Below are 9,348 nucleotides of genomic sequence, written 5' to 3'. Positions count from 1 at the left end.
ATTAATGGAATTGGAAGAAAAAGGTTGTTTGGTTTGTTTAGCAAATGGACAGATAGAGAAAATCATTAACTAGATCGATTTTGACAGAGTCTAAACATAAAGAGGTGGCCTACAGGCTTTTATTGAGAGATCACTAAGACGTTGATACCAAAGACGAGGATTGATGGAGGAGGTGGTGGAAACAAAAACATGACACTCAGCATACTTTGACTTATCCAAGTAGTAGAGTCTAACTTGCTGAGTTCCCATCCCAATCGTCTTCCCCGATTGTTGGACCTGCATTAGACAAAAGTTGTTGATAAAAGTTGTATAAGGTGAAAAGTTTGAGTCAATTTGGCCACATATATCAAATTGAGTTTAAAGAAAAGAACACAAAGCACATTATAAAGAACCAATTTACTAAAAAATTGAATTGTCCTTATATGTGTAACTTGAGCAAGAACATAGTTTGGTAAATGGACGTAACGAATGGTGACAGGTATACTACTGGTGAAAAAATGAAGGAAAAAAACCATTTGATAAGTGACTCGTGTCAAAAATTCATCAAATGCCCTTACCATATATGAGAGAACGAGAAAAGATACTTGAAATGTTACTACAAAAAAATCAGCATTTAGCGGCGATTTTTTTTTACATTTTGTGGTGATTTTTTTGCATTTTGTTGCGGTTAAAGAAATTTAAAAACCGTCGCTATATCAAGCGTTGCGAAGCATTTAGCGGTGATTTTCAGCAACCGCTGGAGTAACCGCCGCAAAATACTATTTTTTGCGGCGGTTTGTAAACCGTAGCAAACTAAGTGATTTAGCGGTGATTTTTAAAATATTTAGTGGTGGTTTTTAAAATCATAAAATATTGAATTTGCAAAAACTTTAAAGGTGTGGGCGTGTAAGCCCGCACTTGCGAGCAGGACTAGGAAAATCATCGCAAAAAATTCAAAAATTTTGAACCGTCGCTATTTACCACACCAGTACACAAGCAAGCGGCAAGGCCAAGCTCCTGGCCCTGCGCGCCACGTGGCCATGCTAAAAATTTAATTTTTCAGCCTATCCATTCTTTGGATTCGAACATGCAACCTCCCGTATGCGCGTGTGCATGCGAAACTATCTAATCTGTGAAGTCTCCTTTTTAAATATTCATGCATATGGATTATTTACTAAACAAATCCCATTTTTCATAATTATATTCTATATTTTTTTAATATAAATTAAAAAACATAAATTAATGGATTATTTTTTAAAAGGATAATGGAATAAATTTTAAATAAATAAATTAGATTAAATTTAATTAATTAATTGATTAAAAAATAAAATGAAGATTTTATATATATTTTTAAAATTATTAAAATTTTGCTGGCATGTTTTTTGTTTTTTTAAAATTAAATTTTTTAATGAAATTTTATTTTAATTATTTATTATTTTTGAATTAAATAATTAAAATTTTAATTACTTTTTAATTAAATTTCGCTACAAATATTAATTAAATTTTAATTTTATTATTTAATTATTTTATAAATTTAGCGGTGCTTTCTAAAATCTGTTGCTAAATTGATTAAAAAAAGTGTATTTTGGGGCGATTTTTCAAAATCGTCGTAAATATTAATTTAATTTTTATTTAGTTATTTAATTTTATTTGAATTTAGCGATGATTTTTCAAAAATCGCCGCAAAAGTTAATTTATTTTTTAATTATTTATTTATTTTTTGAATTTAATGGCGATTTTTTGAAAATTGTCGTAAATTTTAATTTTATTTTTTAATTATTTATTTATTTATTTTTTGAATTTAGCGGTGACTTTTTGAAAATCGTCGCAAAATTTAATTTAATTTTTTAATTATTTATTTATTTTCTGAATTTAGAGGTGGTTTTTTGAAAACCACAGCAAAATTTAATTTAATTTTTTAATTATTTATTTATTTTTTGAATTTAGTTGCGATTTTTTGAAAACGCCGCTAAATTCAAGTGTTTAATTAATTTTGCAGCGGTTTTGAAAAACCATCGCTAAATATTAAAAAAAACGCCACAAAAAACGTATTTTGTGGCGATTTTGCCGCGAAAAATCAATTTTTTTTTTTGTTCACTATTAACACTTGATTGGAAGCATTAACCAATTTTGTTCAAGCAATGAGTTTAAGAAGGTCACGATATTGTTCAGCAATGAGACTGTAAGAGGAAATGGTTGTTTCAGTATTGTCAAATTTGGAATCCACATGATGAGCTCTCTCGTTTTTGGGACCTTTCTTATCCTCTCGAGCATTTGCTTGCTTGGTCTTGTGACAGACATTGATGGTATAGCCTTTATAACCACAATGACCACACCTAATATGTTGATAACAATTTTTAGTGGTATGTCCAACAAGGTTGTAGCGATCACATTTGAGATGTGGATTTCTTGGTGAGTAATTCTTGTTGGAATTTGGTAGTCCACATTGGATAGTAAAAGCAACTACATCTAGTGTTTTTTCAATCACCTATGAGGAGACATTTTGCTATTTTTTATCTTAAATGATAAGGGGAAATACCTTATTCACGAGCAACAAAGGATCTGTGAATAAGACTTGCCCTCGAGCTTCGGCATAAATGGGGTTGAGTTTCATGAGAAATTGAATAATGTGTTATGTTTGTTGGTAGTCCTGCAACTATTTTTTCATGTCACCAGTAATAGATGAAAAAGGGCTTAGAGCATCATGTGCATCCCACAGGCCCTTTAATTTGGTGTAGTAGTCACCAATGCTCATATTTCCTTGAATACACTCATGAATCTCTTGGTCAACATGAAAAAAATGCATATTATTCGCATGAGAGAAACACTCTTTCAATTCCAGCCAAATCTTGGATGCATTGTCATTATAAATCACACTTTGAGCAATATTAGGTGAAATAGTGTTGAGAATCCAACCTTTGACGAGGAGATTGCAGTAAGTCCATTGTTTGTGTTCTTTGATGGATATTGTTGAGGGCTCCGTGATGAATCCGTCTACAAAACCATCATGTGGTGAGAACCATGAGCATGGCGTGCTCCAAAAGGGATAGTTGTTCTGTGTTAATTTTTGAGGCATAAGAACCAAATCTAGTTAGTCAAAGTAATGAAGATATAAGGGATCGCTTGGATCATCGTACATAGTAGAAGAAGACGTAGCTACCTTTGAAGTTTCATCATTCTTTGCCAAAAGATGTGAAATGAATGAATGTTTGGAGTTAAATAGGCTTTCAAAATTTCACAACTCTGAAGTGGGAATAGTTGTGACTATGGCTGGATTTGGACATAGTGATATAGATCTGAGCAGAGTCGCTAGAAATGAAGCAAATCTACAAGATCTACAACTGCCGGCAACAATTGTGAAGGAATAAGTGATCGATGAAGAGGTGAACAGCTGGGGGGAAGTCACTGCGATAATCGGAGAAGATGAAGAACACAAACAGACACAGCAGCTTAGATCTAGTGATGGCGAAGCAGCTGATGAGGAACTCGACTGCGCTCGGAGCGTTGGTAGATATGGTAGATCATGGAGCAAAGGAAGACAGATCTAGAGTAGAGGGAGATGAACAACGGCGGTGGTTGTGGTTTCAGATTTGGGAAGGCTTCAACAGAGAAGGAAACCTCAAGTAGATGGATCTGGAATACAAAGAGCTGCAAGGACGGTTGACGACGATAATGGTAGACGGTGATAAAGGTGGTGGTGACAGCAACAGGTCACAAAATCGACGGCGAGGTGGTTGTAGTTAGATCTGTTAGATCTAGTAAGGTAGTGACTTCGTGAGGTGGTTGACTGCACTCTCACCCTGCAATTAAAACATAATAAGAACAAATTATAATAAAACTTTTATATATTTTTTTTTATTTTAGTGATAGGTTTATACTTGCCAGTGTACGAGTGTAGTTGTAGTCCAAATTTAAATTTATATTTTCTGGATGAATCCAGATCGTCCACTGAGAGATTTATTTATGGCAAAAGAAAAAGAATGTCACACACACGCACACGCATTTGGACAAATTGACAACAAGGTTTTTTTATGAGTTTTTTTTAGACAACAGATACTAGAAAATAAAGTAAGGCATAAATTGAAATAAACATTAAACGTAAAAATATGAATTTGGATAGTGCTTGAGTTAAGACAATTTCAGTACCAACCCGTTGATTCCCAAATTTTAGCATAAAAAATTAGCAACATTAATTTAATTTCAGATATGAGGGTTTGTTATTAAATGCAATTAGAGATGATGATAGTTCTAGGTTAAGCAATCCCCATACATGATATGCGAGATTCTAATTTAAGCAACCACCATAAATCCAATTGTAATTAATACACAAAACAACTAAATTAATCATCTGGGTTTAAGTATGATAGCGTTTCCAGTTCTAGTAACTCTCATACATGGCATAAAAGCTCTAAGTTAGGCTTACGCTCCAATCCAAACCTAGTAATTTTTTAATAATTAATACACACTCATACTGAAATTTAAATTAATGTTACTTATTTAAAGCGCAACTTTCTTTGGGAATCATTGGCGTTGGACACTATCCTTGCCTTAACCCAAGATTAGATTTAACTACTCATTTTTATTTGAAAGTTAATTGACAGAAATTTAAATGACGTAATTTAAATAACAGAATTTAAATGACAAGAAATTTAAAGGCATAAACTAACCGGCCATTTAGGCGGTGGATAATTAAATGACAAGAATTAAAATTGCAGAAATTTAAAGGCATAAACTAACCGGTCATTTAGGCGGTGAATAATAAAGTAATAATAAATGACATAAGAATTTAAAAGAAGAAAGAAAAAAAAGTAAGATTATAAGAGAAAGTACTAAAGAAAATGAGAAAGAACAAGAACAATTCTCAAAGAGAGAATTATAAGGAAACAACTAAACTTTTATTCAAGAATAATAATCACACTTACAAATGCAATCAAGTGACCTATTTATAGGCCACAAGATGCAATACAAACCACAAATTTCAATTATTCAACTAGACATAATTATATCTAATGGGCACTCACACACTTAAAGTTAAATGGATTTTAGCTATAATACACACCTAATATTAAATGGATTTTAGCTAAAATACATACCTAATAAAGCACTCATAAAGTTAAATGGATTTTAGCTATAATATCCACCTAATAGTTAAACGGATTTTAGCTAAAAAACACACCTAATAGAGCTCTCACATAAAAAATAAAAATAGATTTCTATAAATTGGTTTTTAACCTTCATTAGGATTAAAAATAATCATTGGGCCTTCTCCAAATAATATCTTCCATGGGTTGCTCAAATTGGCCTTAATTCTTCATGGGCTTGAATTCTTCATGGACTTTAATTTTTCATGGGCTTGATTTCTTCATAGGTTTGATTTCTTCATGGATTTGAATTCTTCATGGACTTGATTTCTTCATGAGCTTGAATTCTTCATGCCTAAAAAAAATAATAATAATTTAATGTTATTAATAAATTATATATTATATATATGTATTACACATGGCACATATATATTAGATTATATTATATATATATTACATGCATGCATATAATGATGTATATGTATTATATATAATTTTATATATTATTATTATTATTATTATTAAATTTTACTTTAAAATTTCATTTCATTCATTTTTCAATTTAAACTTGCATATAACCATAAAATATATATTAATATCTAATTTAAACCATTTTTAAGATCAAAAGAAGGGTATAATTATAACAAAATTTTTACAAAATTAACCACTAATCAGTGGTAAGATCTGGTGTGCGACGGTGGGCGATAGCGAGATCTGGTGTGTGCGACAACGATAATCACAAGTAGGGTTAGGCGAACCAATTTGGAAACCGGTGGTGGTTAGCCTTGGCCGATGGTAAGGGTAATGGCTGGAGCGCTGATTTGGCCTTTGTCGTCAACGATGAGCAACCGATATGGATCTGGTGGAACGAAGTGATGGTGCGGGATGCGGGTGTTGAATCTAGCTGGTGATGTGTTTGGCGACAGATTAGAGAAATGTGGTCTAGACGTTGGTAAAAAGGTTGCACAACGACGATGTGCAATGTGGTTGGTTTCGCGACCGCATGGCAAGGTGGTTGGATCTGGTCGGCAATTGGAAGATGTAAGAGGCGGTGGCCGATGGGCGAAAGACAGTGAGATGAGGGCCTATCTAAGATACCATTGAAGGAAATCACTAGTACGGCGATATAAGTAAAAATAAAATTTTTGTCGTGTATCAGATACACGCAACGGAATATAATATACACGCCATACATATATAGCTTGGTTATTTAAGTAACACACATATATAACAATTGAATGCATAAATAAATGCATATTTGCTGCTCGATGAAGGGATGAAATATAGAACTAGTTTTTATATTGAGACAAAGTCCACCTTACGCTGTGGTGGTCCTAGTCAGTCCACACCTAGTATGTAGTAGGGTATCATTCCAATCACCTCTTCCTGTGCTAGACACAAAAGACTTGCGTATTATTGGTGCTCGTGTCTCAAAATTATACGCGTAACTATTACACGTATAATTTCTATGATTATTCAGAGGAAGAAGAAAGAAACAGAAGAAGAAGAAGAAGAACATAAAGCAATGTCAAAAGAGATAAGATAGAGAGGCATCTACCCTTTCTAAATCTAATCTCTCGTCTCTTTCTTTATCTTCTTTCGTGCAGCCCCATCCCCTCAATTATTGCATGTAATAATTCAGATGTTACTATGCAATTTCACAATGCACTATGCATTGTACACATTTCGACTGTCGCATTTTATTGTGCAATCAATAATTGATTTCACACTATGCACTATTACTATGCAATATGCATTTCAACTTTGCACTATTGGCAAGGGAGCCAATGGTCAACTTTTGACCAATCAATTCTAAAGACATTTTGGGCATACGATGTCGATATCAAACGCAACACTATATGGTGTGTGACTTTTTAGGTTCACTACCCGCTAGCAATCAAATAACACTGAAATCTTTTTCGGTATCGGTTAACCCTTTGACCCATCACCAGAACTTCTCCAAATCTCGACGATGTTCTGAGAGTTCTTAAATAGCGTCTAATAGTGGTTCAGGACAGTATATGTGGCAATGAAGTTTCACTTCAAGTGAGCCTATTACAATTGATGATTATCGTGTGTTATAATCTTTCTATCATCTAACATTCTGACTGAGTACAAGTCATGAAATGATAAATTCACAAACTCAGTAACTATGTATCAAACCTCATTAATGTGACTAGATAACACCTTAGGAAACACCTTTCCTGACTTTCAATTTGCCCTACCCAAGGACCGTCTTATCACATAAATAATAGATCACATAGGATGTTCACCACATCAAATACCGACAAGGGCGGCGGATCCTATTCCCAACACCCGTCTCCATATATCAGTAATACGGAATCACATAGATGAACATTTCCATCACTCAATTGCATGGTTCGGCTAAATAGTAAATCCCGCACACCAATACACAAAACAACTGTGCTGGTTCAAGTCTAAGGATCAACACACTATTGCAACTTGATGACATAACCATTATCCACCATGCCATCTAGTCAGTCATCTACTTCACATTCAATTGATCATTCCACAACGACCACTCATGGGTTTACTAGTGACATCTCATATCATATGACATGTAACACACCATCATCCCATCAATATACCTATAGAGAATAAGATAGTAATCCTTGTGCTAGTCCATATTCGATTAATCGAAGTCCCCATCTAAAGAATTTAAGGATTATGAATAGTTTAAGATATTTTGTTATCAGATAATCCTATCACACAATCTCAACACCTTGAGAATAAAATTCTCACACAGAAGATCTAGGAACTCGTTCATATAATTGATTGGAGAAAATATGAATGAAAATAATATTATCTTTTATAGATTTATACAAAAACACAATTAATGCATTAAAAACAATCCCACTAGATATCATCCAAATCTAGCATTATGGCACACAACACTAACAACACTCAAGAGTAATTTTGTATCTATTGATTTTAATGTACATTAACAAATTTATACATAAGGAAAAGATAAAAATATGCCTTGTCTAGTAGCCCAACCTAAGCAATAAATTAAAATAATAAGTCAAAATATACACAGAATTAGATTTGATTCTCAACACTAGACCACTAGAACGATGGACTGGAACACTAGACCATTAGAACGATGGACTGGAACACTAGACCATTAGAACGATGGACTAGAAGAAGAATGGATATAAAAGGCCTTGAGGCTTGACCGACCAAATTTTCACCCACGTTTCTTTCTCCTCTGGCACACTTTTTCTCTCTCTATATACGATTTCTTTTTTTATAAATTGTATTTCTTTATAAAACGTTGGCGACGCAGCATTGGAATCGAACGATTGGAAACCTACTCTGTTACTTCAATTCCACTCTAATATGCTATTTGGCCCCCGTTGCCACACGACCACAGCAACACTGGTGACCGGTTTAAATGGTAGCGACGTCTCCTTTTTTGGTTAGTTTATTTATCTTACTAGGTCGATTGACACCAATAACTAGTACACCATCTTACTGTTATTTTATCTCAATATTACGATTAGTTTTGAACTGTGTATGTTTTTGATTTGTTTTGTAGGTAATAATATCAAATTTTATTAAAAAATGCAATTAAAAGAGCATAGTTCGGTGCTACAGTACCTAATTCCTTGTACTTTTTATAATGATTTTTATTTTAATAAAATAATATTAGGAGCTCTAAATTAATTATTTTTTGAATAAAAATGTATCCCGAAAAGTATGAATTTGGATTTAAAAAACGTAAGAAAAAAAAAGAAATGTGGAAGAACTAATTCAATTTTAAAAATGTGTACTTGATAAATTTGTTATTAATATTAAACACGAAATGCTAAAAAATTAAATAAAAAATTAGTTGAAAATTATGAAGAAATTTTTTAGGATAAGTGTTCAAATTCACCAAAAAATAGTGAAGAATATAATAAAAATTTAGAAAAAAAAATTCTAATTGGCAAGAATAAAAATATTAATGATGAATATGAAATAATTATTAAAAATATTTATAATCCGACATAATAAAAAAATTTAGACTCAAAACTAATTAATTTATTATTTGAAAAATGTCAAATTAACATGTTTTAGATTTTCTAATACATAAAAATTCTAAACATTTTTTACAATTCATTACATTCTAAATTTACCAAATAAAAAATATTTACTTTCTAAACTAGAATACAAAAATTAAAAAAGTTTCAATTTCTAAATTAGAATAAAAAAAATTAACAAGTGATTTGCAATCTTAAAAAACAAAAAAAAAAAATTAATAATTTTTATTATTTTTTATAGAGAC

This window comes from Diospyros lotus, chromosome 4 (genome assembly GCF_014633365.1).
Source record: "Diospyros lotus cultivar Yz01 chromosome 4, ASM1463336v1, whole genome shotgun sequence".
NCBI classification, from domain to species: Eukaryota; Viridiplantae; Streptophyta; class Magnoliopsida; order Ericales; family Ebenaceae; genus Diospyros; species Diospyros lotus.
The sequence above is the reverse complement of the archived record's forward strand: the minus strand, read 5'-3'. Positions refer to the sequence as shown.